At 41.1% G+C, this 16,326-nt stretch overlaps 1 protein-coding gene across 4 annotated transcripts in view; it reads right to left on the reverse strand.

Moving 5' to 3' along the window:
• FRS2 (fibroblast growth factor receptor substrate 2) overlaps nucleotides 1-16,326 on the reverse strand; it is an 86,522-nt gene that overhangs the window by 24,149 nt on the left and 46,047 nt on the right. For 2 of the 4 annotated variants that reach the window (XM_019543231.1, XM_019543230.1), the window contains one exon: nucleotides 14,857-14,916. The exons of the other annotated variants lie outside the window; for them this stretch is intronic. The gene's annotated coding sequence lies outside the window, so the exon portion shown is untranslated. The remainder of the gene's footprint in view (nucleotides 1-14,856; nucleotides 14,917-16,326) is intronic. 4 annotated transcript variants of the gene reach the window in all.

Here is a 16,326-nt window from a genome sequence, read left to right on the forward strand (position 1 = left end):
CTCCAATGTCCACATCATTAATGAAGATGTTGAACAATATGGGTCCAAGGACAGAGCCTTGGGGGAACCCACTGGTCACAGGGCACCATGATGAGTGACTGCCATCAATTACAACCCTCTGGGTCTGACCATGGAGCCAATTTCCCAGCCAGCAGATCATGGTGGACCCAAGGCCACAACTGGCCAGTGTCACGAAGAGGTGATCATGGGATACCAGATCGAAGGCTTTTTTGAAGTCAAGATATATGACATCAATCTCTTCTCCCTTGTCCAGGTGATAGGTCACCTGGTCGTAGAAGGAAATGAGATTGGTCAAGCAAGTTCTACCCGCAACAACCCTGTGCTGGCTATCCCTTAGGATGTTGTCATCAGCCAGTCCACTAAGGATGGCCTCTTTAATAAACTTCTCTAAGTCAGGCTGATGGGCCTATAGTTAGCCGGATCCACTTTCCTCTCTTTCTTGAAGATTGGCCTTCTTCCAGTCCTCAGGCACTACACCAGAGCACCAGGAGTTTTCAAAGATCCATGCCAGAGGTTAGGCTATGATGCTCTCCAGCTCCTTGAGTACCCTGGGGTGTAGATTGTCAGGGTCGGCTGACTTGAAGGTATCCAGCCTCTCAAGGTGTTCCTTCACGAGGTCAGCATTTATGGAGGGCAGGGGATCACCTAATAGGAAGAGGAGGTGGATGAAGCACTCTTCATGCAAGTGACAAATCTATGCACAAGCTATGAGATGGTACTGATGGGACACTTGAATTTCCTGGACATCTGATGGAATAACAATGCAGCCAAACCTAAAATGCCAAGCCAGTTCCTAACTTGTGTGGAAAACAAATTTCTGTTCCACAAAGTGAACGATACAACTAGGGGATCATCTATCTTGGATCTTGTCTTGACCAAACAGGGAAGAACTGGTGGAAGATGTGAAGGTGATGGGTAACTTGTGAGGAAGCAATCATAATGCAATAGAATTCCAGATTCTGAGACAGGGAAAGCGTGACATCACAAAATTAGGACATATTTCCAAAAACATGAAATTCATCCAGTTCAAGGAGCTAATCGCCACGGTGTCATGGGAAGACAGATCGAAGGATAAAAGCACCCAGGAAGTCTGGGAGCTTCTAAGGGGCACAGTATTAGAAGCCCAAGAAAAAAAAAAAAAAAACTGTCCTGACGCACAAGAATGGCAAGAGATCAACATGGCTGCACAAGGAACTTCTAAAATGCCTCAGATGCAAAAAGGCAGGAATACTGTTACTCTAGATCACAGAGTCCATAGCTTTGGTTGTGTTACTTAGGTTAAAAAAGTTGTGCAGGATCAGTAGGTTCGAGAAGGTCTGAACTTTTGAACAATATCCCAATTTAAGAGTTTTGAACATTACCAGTTGGTGCACAAGTGACAACTAGGCTCTGGGGCCAAAACTGAGAAAGACATGACATTTACCTCCTGAGGTGATTAACACCATGACTGAATAAAGCTTGAAAGATATATATCTGTGTATTAAAGGAATGATTGACAAATGTACCCGTGGGTCAAAGGAATGATTGGCATAAGACTTAACAGTATAACTGGTACAGAAAAGTGGTACGACTACAAGTCTATTAAAGAATCTGAGCCTGAGCTTCTGTGCGCAAGTACAATTGTGTGCGAGAGGGTAATAGTGAGTGTAAGTGTGAGTACGAGATTTATAGACTGTAGGATGGAAGGGACCACAGAAGATCATCCAGCCCCCCTGCACCAAGCAGGAAAGACAACTGGGGTCAAGTGACCCCAGCAAGGTGACCATCTAGTCTCCTCCTGAAGATCTCCAAGGTAGGTAATTGCACCACCTCTGGAGGGAGCTTATTCCATAGTCTGGATAGCCTATCTGTGAAGAAGTTTTCCCTAATATTGAGCCTTAAGCAGTCTTCCACGAGTTTATGACCATTGCTCCTTGTTTTCCCAAGGCTGCCCAGGTGAACAGTTGTTCACCAAGCCCTTGATGTATGCCCCTGATGTAGTGGTAAGCTGCTACCAAGTCCCCCCTCAGCCTTCTCTTTTTCAAGCTGAAGAGTCCCAGGTCCCTCAGCCTTACCTTGTATGGCTTGCTGTTCAAGTCTCTGATCATATGGGTGGGCCCTTCTCTGGACTCTCTTGAGCTTTTCCACATCCTTGTTGAAGTGGAGAGCCCAGAACTGGAATCAGTACTCCATCTGCGGTCTCATCAATGACAAGTAGAATAGAAAAATCATCCTTGGTTTTGCTGGAAATGCATTAATTGACGCACACCAAAGTATTATTTGCCCTGCTGACTATAGCGTCGCACTGCCGGCTCATGTTCACATTGTCATCAATTATTACACCCAGGTCTCTTTCATTTTGTAGTCCTGGTCAGATTGTGTTGCCAAGCCTGTAAGTGTGCAGGGGGTTATTTGATCCCAGGTGGAGCACTTTACATTTCTCCAGGTTAAACTTCATTTGATTCCGATCCACCCAACTTGCCAGCCTGTATCTGCAGCCTATCTTCAAGCACGACCATGCTTTCCCATAACCTGGTGTCATCTGCAAACTTGGCCAGCTTCACCCCCGCATCCAAATCACTGATCATGTGAAACAGCACTGGACCGTTTCAACTTTTTGATGTCAGTTTCGACTTTACAACGCTTGATGCGACGCAACGCCAGAACAAAAGTTTGCTGTGTCACCCATCTCCCTAGAGAGTATCTGTCCAAACTTCCTTGGACACTTCCTTTAAGAAAGCAGACAAGACTCCAGAAAAACCTACAGCCAGGACTCCTGAGAAGACTCCAGCCAAGAACCCTTCAAAAAGTCCAGCAAGGTCACCTCAAAGAAGTCCTTCCAAATCAATATGATTGCTATTTGCAATATAAATACATTAATGTAGCTATATTACTCATCTATAATTGATTGAGTACAAAATTCTGGGCTATTTTTGGTGAAAATAGGGTATAGGGCCTTGGTTCAGGAACCAATCCCCCATTTATAACATTGTTTCCTATGGGGAAAATCAGTTCCAAGTTACAGCGTTTCGACTTAAGATATAGTTTTCAGGAATCAATTGTGTCATAAATCTGAGGACTGACTGTATCTATTAGTGGTGATTCATTTTAATCGAGGAAAAATACGTTCCCTCTGGATGCGGACAAAGCTTCCCAGAGGACACTGGAGTTAATCCCAGACCAGCTAAACACCAGTTGCTGACTACCACCACCCTCAGGAGAGTAAAGTATCACCCATCCTTATTAGAGTGGAGCCTCCGTGTGAAAGTATACTTCTGCTAGGGAGGAGGAAGATAACAGTTACTGACACTCTAACTATTGTGGCTGAGGCAGCCTGAGAGCCCTTGTAAAAATAAGCCCGTGCCTGCAACCACTACATTGTTATGAACATGGACTGAGAGAAGATTTGCTCTCTAGCCTTCTCTCTCCTCTGTACTTCTTTAGTTTGTTCCTTCACCGTTGATTAATTCTGTATTTGATGTTGTTCATCATTGCTTGTTATTTAATACTGTTATAACAACATAGTCTTATGGTTTTCAATCTAACACTGAGTCACTCTTATTCAAGTCCCTTTGTTGCCAGGTTAAAACCAGGCCATATGTTTAAACTTGGTAAGAGTAGGCTCCTAACTCTACCACTTTCATTTGCTGGGCAAGCGAGTTAATTAGCTAATTTGCCTATCCCCAGTCAACAATACAGGCAATGGGCAGGTCACCAAGTACATGCATCAGGAAATAGCAAGAACTAGGGGTGCACCGATAGAGAATTTATTGGCTCATACCAATAGCCAATTATTAACCAGCCATATTGGCCAATTACCAATCCGATAACCAATTTACAGGCACACAGCCAGGCAGCACAGAGAGCAGTTCCCTGCAGGTAAGTCTGTGATGGGGTGTGGAGGTGGGGGCAGATAGAGGCCCCCACAGTGAGGGAGGAAGTGGGGTAAGAGACACTGCCCAACCAGGGCAGTGAATGGGACCCAGGGCCAAGGCAGCAAGCAGGACAGAGCCCCAGGCAGCTCATTCAGGAAATCAGCATCCTGGTGCTTAAAAATGGTGGAGGGGGCACTTGAACTAAAGCCTGTCTAATAAACTTTAGGTCAAGCACCGCCACCACCATTTTTAAGTGCAGGGATGCTTTTAACTGGAGTGGAGCTGAGCTGTGTAAGTGCAAATGCAGCTGCCTGTTGTAGGCTTGGAGTTCTCCACTCTGCTGCCTTTGCCCCAGGGACCCCATGCTGGCCATGCATCCCCTGCCTGCCCAGAAGTGGGAGGCACAACTTACCACCCCCACTGCTGCAGGGCAGGCAGAGGGCACAAGGCAAAGGCAGCAGAGTGGACAGCCCCAAGCCCCCAGTGAGCAGCTTGCATCTACCACGTGCACAAGTGTGGGGGGCACATGCCCCCCCATGCCTCTCTGAGGGGGTATACACAGTGGCAGAGAGCCACCCCTCCCTAGCAGGAGTATTCCTCTCTCACAGAGGCTCCACTTCTTTAATAAGGATGGGCAACAACATTTTACAGAAGCAAGACATCAGCTGCCGTGGTTCCTCACCTTTACCTGTGGCAAGTTAGGGTGTTAGGTCTATGCTGCGTCAGAGTTGATGGTGGTCTTATGTAGATTTTAGACTACGGTTGTATGGGATGGTTTGGATAGGGCTGATCCTGCCTCAGGGAGGGGGCTGGACTAGATCAGCATTTCTCAACCCGTGGGTCACAACCCAAAAGGAGGTCGCAAGAATATATGGAAGGGTTGCAAACAAGCTTTAAAAATGTATCAACAAACTTTAAAAATGGATTCTCCTTTAAAAGAGAAAAATGAGGGAAACCATGGCTTTTCCTTTGTAGGCTGGTAGAGTTCCAGCCTGGGAGGGGATGCTTGGGGCACCCCATACTCCACACACTGGGTGGGGGCGGGGGGGAGGCAGAGGGCAGAGGGTCAGGGGTACTGGTCAATGTTTACAAATGGATCCTGGTACAAAGAAGATTTAGAACCACTGGACTAGTTGACCTCTAGAGGTCCCTTTCAGCCCTACTCCTCTATGACTCAACAACATTGGCATACCAAGGAATTAAAAACCCAAGAAAACACAGAAGTCACTGAACGAAGAATGTAACCTATCAGATCTTTAAGCTGGCCCATCCCTCCACACTGTTTCTCCAAAAAGCTTCTATTAACACTCAAAGTGAAAGCCATGATCTTCTTTCTGAACTCTAACTTTGTATGTGTAATAAAAATTCTTTAAATGACTTTAGGTGGCTGATTTGCTTGTTCTATTCAGCTTAAAAAGCATACTGACTGTAGTACCACCAAGCAGAAGACTAAACATACTTGTCTGCTTTTGGATTTTCTCGGGTAAAAAAGCCTCATAACCTGGGCTTTTTAAGGTTAGATAAGCATGTGAAAAAATGCTCAGAATCAACCTGGAACTCACCCACACTTCAGAGTAGGAGCCAGGTTTCCCCACAGCCAGCTCAAATCTCTTGTGTAGAGCATGCACACATGCTGACTGGATACCGAGCTCTTGATCAGCTTGCTCTTGTTTTTTAAAATATATGTTTATTTATAGAATAATATTAAATGCAATTGATTCAGTTCAGTTGACATTCCTTGTGCTCTTTTTAATCTCCAACTCTCATATTTTGTCATATTAAGATAGCCATTCTTTAATCACACCTAGTTTATTTAACCTAGTTCAATAAACACTGAACTCTTGTGTTGCAAAAGTACTTAAAAGAACATGTAAGAAACATAATTCAATCCTAAATGTTCTTATATACTTAATGAAAAATATTTCTGTAAAAAACAGGGGGGAAAAGGGGTTAAGACTGGATAGTCCAGGGGTAGGTAAAACATGGCCCGGGGACCATATCCAGCCCAACAACTGGTCTCATCTGGCCTGCCAGCTGCCAGGGAGGGCAGGAGCTCACCTTAGTAGGTGGGAACCTACGCAGTATGCTGCATCACACCCTGTCCTGTGAAGGCCCAGTTGTTGCTAACAGCTTCAGTACCAGGACTGCACAACACCAACAGGAAGCTGGAAGAGAGATAGGGGGTGGAGAGTCTGCACTACACCAGCTGACCCAGCCCTGGCTGCAGCAGATGGGAGCAGCACGGGGCACAGCCCTCCCTCCTCAAGCTCCCAGCTGGATAGGATCAAATGGCATCTCTTCTCTCCCCCCACCACCAGTGCTGAACAGCTCACCAAAACTTCTTGTGTGGCACTTCAGTCCACATAATTGCCCATCTCTGAGATAGTCCACAACTCATGGACTGAGATCTTCATTCCAAACATTTCTTTTGAACAACTCACAATTCAGTTTGCCACAACAATTGCCATATAGGAGATATAGTAACTGTTTGTGGTTTGCACTGGCTACACCTTAATTTATCCCAGAATAATCTCACAACAGGAACATATGCTTCCATGACCACAAACTCCATTTCAGCTTGCAAACAGAACTATGTGACAACCCTGTCCACTTATTCAACTTCAGCTTATTACAAGCTGTGCCTTCTTCACAGTACCTATAAAGTGTTAGATGGATTATAATTTAAAGATGCTGTTTTCCCAACTTTTTATACTAAAGGCCCTCTTTATACCTTCTTTTGACAGGTACTACCTGCACTTAAAACACCCATCGCCTCTAGAGTGCAAACAGACTATGGACTTCTCTGGGAAGAAAAACCTTTTGTTCTGGGATCCTACAGACTATTGGTCCATTTTCCCCACTTTAAGTACCTGTGAAGTATGTGAGATAAGATATACTAACGCTTTCTGGGACAATTTACCTGGTCTGTAAATTAACAGCAGATGGTTCAGGTTAATTTCCAGTCATTCCAGGGATAAGTCCATTAGGCTGCGGGCTCTCAGGATGGCCATAGGGTAGCAAGTAAAGAGATATACTGTTCCTATTTTGTAACATGTTTTAATGTGGATCAATCAGGGGCAACCTAAAATACAATATCTGTTTATAGCCACCTTTGCACCTTGGGTTAGTAGATGAGCAGGCCTTCATTGCTGGGAACACTAAAGCACAGAACCTAGCACTCTCCACAATTCATCGGAGGACATATCCGAGTGCTGCCAATATTCAGTTGAAGCAGAACTACAATAAAAGAGATTCAAATAGAAACTAAACATGCTGGGAAAGAGAGTTTTGACTGCTGTTATTGCTGGCAATTATGAAAACAGAATACATTCAAAACTCAGAGTGGTAGGACCAAAGGTCCAGAAATGCAATCTAACTTTATTTGCCAGCAAGGAAATTTTAGCTATAATATTTCTATTAAATACTTTCTAACTAAATTCAGCACTGTATTTGAATGCTTAAGCTCCTTTCTCCCCACAAATCCATCCCAAAACAAAAAACTTGGCATTTTCAAGCTAAACTGTAAGCCCTCTGGCTCCTAGGAAAACAAAACTATTGTAACCACACACAAGCGCCAGCACACAGACTTGTAGTTTCTACACACCGCCCACACAGCCCTCTTTGAACTTGTGATTAGGAGGGCTGATGCATGATCACACCAAATTCCTTCCCTCAGCTCACACATCAAGAACTTGCCCTCTCAGCTGCATTCTTCTTCAAACAACCACCGTAACCTTAGCAACCCTCTGCTCCTAACATGGACAGCTGGTCCATTTAAAGTCAACCCAAATTGGCAACTGAAATGTTTGTTCCTCAAATTCGGAAGAGTTTTTCTTCTTAATGCCTGATCTTACAGAGATTGATTTAAGTTTTCCAAACATGATCAGCACTTTTGTTCCATAGCAGAGATCTATGGAACAAAGAAGTGCTGATCACGTTTGGAAAAATTGGAAATTTATCTGGGTTAAAACGTATTAGCCAGTTACTATTCTCCCCCAGAACTAGTAATTGAAGTAAAAAGGCATATTACACAAAACCCTGGACAAATCTTGAGAAAGTATAGGGGGGAGTGCAAACTAAGAACTATGACATTTTATCTTGAAATGAAATTGCATTTAAACAACAAAAAGAATGAAATGCAATAAAGTACAAAAAAGTATAAATACAATTTTAACATTTTCCTTTAAAATACAAGAACTTCTTTGTGCTATATTTCTCCTTTAAATTTGTCTTTAAAGTTTCTAATTATTTATTCATTTATTTTTAATATATGCGTCTTGTCTGCAAGATTCAAGAAAACTCCAGACCCTGGAATTTTCTCCCTGTGAAGGTAATCATTTTGAAGCGAAATTGTGATTTTTTTTCTCTTTGTGATGAGTTAAGCAAATTGGGCTCTTTGAATCTCACTATAAGGCACTTTATTTAGCCTGAACATTATTTTTATGATTATTTTGTACATCTTCCGTTTTTCAAAACAGTTTTGGAAGAGCTGAAACCAGAACTAGATGTGTTATTCCAGTATGTCTCTGGCTGGTGTTGTACATAGCAGCAAAACCACTGCTCCTTCCCCGAATGCCTTAATCACTAGAACAGAAGCATACTACCTCCTCTTCCTCTCTGACCCACATGAATCCTGAAGAATATCACTTCACAAAAAGTATATTCAACAGGGAACGTGAAGAACATGCTCACTGCAGAACAGGCCATACTTTATAGTTAGAACATTTGACTAGGAGCAAAAGATGTGGGCTAACCCCCCCTGCCAGCACAGGACTGCCACATTATGTGCAAGCGCTCCAACACTGAAAAAGTGTATGAAAAGGATAGGTCTCCAGCTCCAGCCATTTTACTGAACGGAAACAGCCAGTGGTTTGTTGGGGGGGGGGGGTGGCTTTTCAAGCGGTTTTCTGTGTACGTGTGAGCACACACATGCACAGGCCCCTACTGGTTGGGCTCTTCCAGATGTGTGTCCGTGCATTTGTGAACACATGGACACCTACTGGTTGGGCTGTTAAAGGAGATTTAAGTGAGAAGGTTATTGTAAGGAGGGTTAGATAACATAGGTGCCAAACTGCTTATCCCTTTCTCAATAGTGGCAGTTGTGGGCATGTGCAGAAGCAGAACCTTAGGTATGGAAAGAGTCTTACTGATAAAAACAGACATACCTGTAGACTTGGTTGGGGAAGGGGGGAATGGGGGGGTAGTTGAAGATCTCACTCTTAGAGATGCCTAAAGGGTAGAGACAGGAATAAATGAACCATTCCAAAATGTCACTGTGTGAAGTGTTGTGGCTCTAACCATGGGATAGGAGTGAGCACTTAGTTCACATGCCTCACAGTGGGTGTGGGTGGGCAAAGGGAGAGTAGAAGTACTTGCACCCATGTTCTGGGGCTTCCAGGAGGTACATAACCTGTGGCTAGGGGTGCTTCTATTTTTCTGCTTTTGCTTCTCTCCTAAACAGGAGCTCAGTAAAGTCCAGTAGCTTGCAATTGATCAAATTCTGTACCATTTGCCTGATCTGAGATACTCACAAGGGGAGGGGGGTGGTATTTGGACTCCATTTTTAGATTTCCAGAGACTGCAAGGGGAAGTAGTACATGATGAGGGGCCAAGATCAAGTAGGGAATGAGGACACAGCTGGCAGAAAGAATGATTTTACTGAACAAGCATTGATAAAAAGTGCCAACAAATAGGGACACAAAGATGGCAGCGGAGTTGCAGCTGCCTATTAGAGCCAGTTGCTGCAGTGGGGGTGGGAAGAGCAGGGGAGAGGGAGGAGGGAAAGAGTGATGCAGTGTGGGATGCCTGGAGGACACACCTAATCTGTATCATGGAATGCTACGTATCCACAAATAACACAGAATCGGTTCATAGTGAACTAGTTCAAAAATAGTATTTTATTTTCCAGTTATACTTTTCAGTGGTTCCAGGAAGGTTTAAATCAGGTTGACAGGCTTATATATTTGTCCATTCTAGGTTTAAGTCACATTAAAAACTATTCTAAATGCTGTGTGTATCCATGCCTCCAACTCAGCTAAGACCTTTTGTGGATTTCAGCCACTGTTCCTTGTTACTCATCTGCACCCACTCTGAACCATTATTTTCCCTTTGTAGCAATTAAACCTTCCAAATAAATAGATTTTTTATCTCCCCTACTAGCTTCTTTAGTAGCCAATCCAAACCTACAGATTTTTTTTCCCTCAATAAAGAATTCCTCTGTATGTTTAATCTAGAGGATTAATGGTTTTCTGCTTCTTGTCATTTTAACTACATCTTTCTGAAAGTAGCAATCCAAGTGCATAATTCCAAAGGTAGCTTTAAATGATCAATTAAAAGCTTTGTATTAAATATATTTTAGTTTGGAAATTCTTGATCCTTTTCAAATACGCTCATGAGCATGTGTTTTTGGCAGTAAGCACAGACAATGATGGGATCCGAGAACTGCACAACATGGCTAGCACAGGGCAAAGGTTTCTATTATATGTCAGAAGCAGCATTTTAGTTAGTGAGAGGGAGAAGAGGTAGGAATTAGGGGAAATGGAGCAGAAGGTTACAGTAAAAGTCAAGCAGTGTGGCTGAAAAAGGAGAGGAATCTAGTCTTAATTCTTGAAACAGATGCCTGGCCTGAAATGGTTTAAATAGTGAGTCAGCCCTCCAATATTTAACCACAAATGCTTTCTAAAACTTGAGGTCCAGAGTCCTTGCCAATTCTCTAAAGCCAAATAAGTGCCAAATCTCATAATAAAATAAGTGGCATGGAACTTATTTTTGTAATATTTTGATCCCTGGACACTGCTCATACAATCCTTTCATAAAAATCCTTTAAGCTTTATTTTAATATTCTGAATATATACTCTACCATAATTTTTTTTATAAAGTAACTGACACTTATTAGAAGATTCAGGTAATGCTGCAGAATTTATCAAAAATAAAGAACTGTCCTTCTGATGTAAACAAAACAAAATCTTGAATAATCAGCATGTTATTTATTGCCTTGTTACCCATTGGCTCCCTCTTTCTCTACCAGCCAACTCTTAACAAACGGCGGTAAAGATTTTTAGCTTAAGTAACTGCTCTTCAGCATCCTCTTTGCTACTAATGAAAAATGCATTATAATATTATAATTACAACATAATCATCATAGGATGAAGAATAAATATTCTGGCTATTTCCAAATATAAAATATACTGAGCACTCCTGTCCTTCCTGCATTGCTGATAAATAATTTACCTTTCGAACAATAGGTCAATACCTCTAATATACTTGGAAAATTTGTCTCATTGTCTTTAACTTTACTGGCAATAGATTTCTTTTTGTGTCCTTTTGTTTCTCTTGCAAGTATTCTGAAATTCTTAATAATTAATATAAATTCAAATCTATAAGTAAACTTTCTATTTCTTCCATCTATTTATTATACATGGAGTTTTATTCTTATAAACTGTCTACACCTCTACCTCTAGGCCAGGACTATGGCTATTAATTGAGGTGTACGGATAGCTAAAGGTTTTTAATAGTTCTCAGTTATCAATTACACTTTTGTTTAAATTTTATCATAGCTCATTTGGCTCAGCTGTTTTCAGGTTTGTGAAACTGGACATTTTATATCAAGAGAGTGTGTAAGCAAACACTTACTGGTCTGAACTACATTCTGCTTGAAAATAAATGTAATCAATTCATGATCATTCCCAACTAAGAAACAGCCAATTCTTCTTTAGTGCTGATTAACGTCTCTGAAGAATTCCCTTTTTTTTTTTTTTCCAAATCCAAAAATGATTTTGCATTGGAAAATTGTCACTTATTACCTTTAAAAACTTCAGTGATGTTCTGGTAACAGCAGAGTGAAGCTTTCAGCACACCTCACTCAAATTGAACTCCCTCCCTGATATGCAGGAAAGCAAGCTGTACTATTATAGGTAAGTGTTTGAAGAACCTTTTATCCTATTTTCTGCTGCATTTATCACCACACTGTCCAAACAATTAGCACAATCTTCCCTTTCAGATGCCATATTTATTGTCTTGTTTATATTGAATCTAGATGGTTTATGATTTTAATTAGCATCTCAGCTAATATTTAAATCTACAGGAGAAGGCTCATAGGTTGATTTCCACTTTAATTTCAGTGCTTCTTTCAAATATATGTACATATTTTGGATCCTCTAGCATAGTTTCTGATTCTAAGTGACAGTGCAAAATTACTATAAATTACTATAAACTAGGTCACACGGTTATAATCCATCAAGACATAGCTGCATAATCAATTTTTTTCCAGCATCATCCCATTCTTGTACCTCGACTACTGAAACTTCATTTACTATCTCAGGGGTTTTCAACCTTTTGAATTAATAATACCCCTGGCAGCCAGACATGAAGCAGTGTATCCCTGGTGGCTAGATGTGGAGCGAGGGGTGCACAGGAGTGGGGGGGGAGGTATTGGCACATGCGGCCGAACGTGGAGCAGTGGCAGCCACCACGTGCGAGCTTCCCCTGCCCCCCTGCATCCGGGTAGGTAGGCGGTGCCTATGTGGCAGCACTCCATCCCCACCTGCCCATGTACCCCCTGGGGCCTTCAAGTACCCCAGGGGGTACGCATACCCCAGTTGACAACCCCTGTCCTGTCTGAAAAGGCGCTTGGAGTAAGAACCACCTGATATAGGTAAAACTGTGTACTTTATTCCCTCCCCTCTCTACAAGATTTAGAACCTTCCTTCAGGCTGGTACAAGCAAAGTTAGACTATTTTCCAGTATGGACATTCTTTCAAGTTGTTGAATATTCAATATCAAGGATCATATGAAGAACTACCCCCACCACCACAATCTCCAATCACCTAAATCTTTATCTCCTGGCTGCATGAAGTTGGATCCTCTCTTTGGACCCAGACATGATTATCAGATATTTTATGCAGAGTTCTTATGTGTAGATTTTGGTAAATTTTAGAGAGAATAAGGTTTATACAGTTATGTATAACTGTAGATTTTAATTACTGCTGCACATTTACAACAAGCTATCTTTGTTCACTGCCAGAACATTAAACTAGTCCGTTACAAAAAAAAATAGTGGCTTTGAAAGAAAAAGAAAAAAGTGACCTCTTTTCCTGTCTGCCTATTTTAATGGTCTCTCATATACCCACATTAAGTGCCTATTTTCTATGGGAGAAGATTGATTCTTCAGAATCAAAGGTACTAAGGTACTAAGCCTTTAGTGGCCACTCAGAAGAGAGTGCAAGTTCCACACAGAGACCTGGACTTCACTTTGTACAGTAAATTAATTTAGGAGGCTTTTATCCAAAGATAAGGAAAACCCACGCCTGAATAGGAAAAAAAAAAAAACCACACATTACCAAAAATCCTGAGTCTAAGGATAAATGCAAAGCCTCAGGCTTTTAGAGACAAGTCAGGAAAGTTCCAATTATCAAATTTAACTTGCTATACTAGTATTAAGTATATACTAACTTCATATGGTGCATTACTAAGTGTCTATTATCAATCTTATCTTTATGACAATGCTATATTTAAAAATGTTAAAACATATTCAACATCTCTGGAACATCTATCATTTTATAAAAGTATTACAAAAATTAGTTTATATGCAACAGGCCTTCACATTTACATTCTGGTTCTTTAGTTAATAAAACAGCCAAGCAAACCACTCATTGCATTCTATGCAGGCTCCCATATCTTCAAATGGGGGCATTAGCTGGACCAGAAGGACCTATGCACCACTTTTCATCTGCAGACCAGAAGTGCTTTAGAGAGATCAATATCATTATTTCTGTTTTTCAGGAAAGGAAACAGAGGACCAAGGAGGTGAGGTGTCTTTCAGAAGATTACTTAAGAGGCCAGTAGAAAGAGTGGGACTAGAACCCAGGGCCCCTGGCAAATGTTCAAAATAATGGAGTAATTGCTATCTGAGCATTTGTTTTGCCTCATCCCAAAATTCACGTGCCTTTCTATGCCATAGCTGTAGCAAGACAGGCAATATTTGAAATGGAGGTATAAAATTGACCCTAATTGTACAACTGCCAGGGCCAAATAGGGACCCAGGGCTACCTGTGCCAGGGTGCCCCGTGCCAAATCCCAGTGATCAGCTGGGAGTCCAGATCAAGCACAGGCAGCCCTGGGTATGGGACAAATGCTACACATGCGATTTAAGGCAGGATACAAACCGCCAAAAAGATATTCCTCATTAAAATGTGGAACATGTTTGTGGCTCGTGTGCCGCTTTGTGCCATAAGTTGGCTAAACATGTGGCACATAGCTATTTTTGCTGCAATTAACATGTTAATTACACCATAAATGTACTATCTGTCAGGGCTCTAAGTCTCCCATGTCCTATTCTGCCACTTTATCCACAAGGCCTGTATTGATATCTGTATCAGAATAATCAGTTACAGAAGATATCAAAGCCATGAACAAACTGGCTAACAAAGCCACTTGGAACTTCAGGGACAACAAAGGATCCAAAAAGAGCCCATATTATGGCTCTCATTGACTAAGAGCAGGCAAACTAACTTCTAAAACATACTAAGGATGAAACTCAGGCAGTTTGTTCAAATCCAGTTAAAACTCAAATCTTATATTAGCCATGAAGGCTATACAACTAATTCTCAGCTAAGCATAACTTAACCTGAGATAATAACATGCCATTTTTCCTCCTTTTCTGGCTTATATATAACATTGTCTTAAAATAAAGCAACAAAGATACCATACTATTATTTCTACACAATAATATGAACAAAAGCCCTATGAATGCCCCTCCACTGACCAACAACCAAACAGTATTTTTCTATTCTATCATTCCAATCTAACCATGTACACCATGTCAGATATACCTTTGCCCCCCACACTGAAATAAAATACCTAAATGTAAGGGTGATCAAGGGAAAATATAAACAAATCGGGAAAAACAAAAGACCCTTTTAACTGGACTTTCTCATTTCCAGGACTTGGAAAAAATAGAATTCAAACCACTACATGTACTTACTATGTACAGAGTAGCTCCTCTACTATGATTTGCATGGTTTCGGACAAACAAAAAGTGAGTCTGGAAAAAGAAAAAAAAAATCTGAATCATGGGACAGGCAACATTTTAGAAAAAACAGTCAAGTACAAAGTACCAGTTAGAACCATATTAGAATTGTCATACTTCATCCAAAGAACATCAAATTAGATTGCAGCATGTTAAAAGTATCTTATTTAACTATTATTATATACCACCAAAATAGATGTTAGTTAGAAAGTTCAGAGTGCAGAATCCCTTACCATTCCATGCATAAACAAAGCAAAAAAAAAGCGAACCCTCGTTTGCTCAGCCCTGCAGTCTGAAAGTTCCAAAGGTAGGCACAGTTCTGCATGAATAAACTAAAATTACTTTGAAAAATAAACTTTCAGTTACAATTGGCATTTCTTAAGCTACTGCTCACAAAATCTCTGTTGTTGAAAATCATTGTGTGGAAGTTCTAGGGCAGACTAGAGAACAAAGTCCAACATACCAGGATTCTGATTTAATCATCAAAATCAAATTCTCAAATATTTTTATGAACACTGATACAGTGAATTTACCAATTTCTCTCTTGAAATCCCTCTGTATTTTTCATATATTTCTAGTACTGCCAGTCCTCAAAGGCTGCAAAAATCATGCATTAGCAAATGCCCCCATCTCATTTCCGTAAATAAATTTTAGGTTCTTTTTACTTGTTATCTAATTTTTAGACTTTATGATCACATTTTTAAATCTTTCCTCTGGAGGTGGGAGAGCTTTTAAATGCAAGTTGTAATCATAAGATTCAAGAAGCTGAAACTTCAAGAAGGAAGAGTTTATAACACTGCACTTCACCAGCATGTCCTTGCGTGGCTTTTCTCCTTCTTTCACTGCTCATAATGCAAGAAGGCATAAAAAAAATATCAAATATGATTTAATCTTCTTTGATGCATTTAACACCTCTTTCAAAAACACACCACTGCCTTTTGAACTTCAAGCTACAGGGGTGACCAAAATGGGAGCAATTTTCTTTTATGACTATATTTTCTAGGTGATAGTTTATGATTCACATTTTAATATGCAACTGACTTTGCTATTTAAAGACACTATTTAATTAAAGTATATCCAAAGTCACTCACTCATTCAGCTTTAACAATGTGATCTCCTGTTTCATACAGGAAATCTTTAGCAAAGTGGATACCAGATGTATTTTAATAGATTCTAAGCATTACACTTTTTTAGTATTAGGGCTGCAACAATAAATTTTTTTTTGTCCAATACCAATAGCCAATTAACCAGACATATCAGTCAATACCAAACCGATTGCCAATATGCAGCCCAGCAACTTGGAGAGCAGCATTTGGCTGGTAAATCTGTCGGGGACAGGGGCAGAACAAGGCCCCCGTGGTGGGGCTGGGGCAGGGGCTGCCCAGTTGAGACAGAGCATGGGACAGAGCTGCAGGCTGCTCGTCG

Source organism: Crocodylus porosus, unplaced genomic scaffold, assembly GCF_001723895.1.
Source record: "Crocodylus porosus isolate Cpor-Errol unplaced genomic scaffold, CroPor_comp1, whole genome shotgun sequence".
Taxonomy (NCBI): domain Eukaryota; kingdom Metazoa; phylum Chordata; order Crocodylia; family Crocodylidae; genus Crocodylus; species Crocodylus porosus.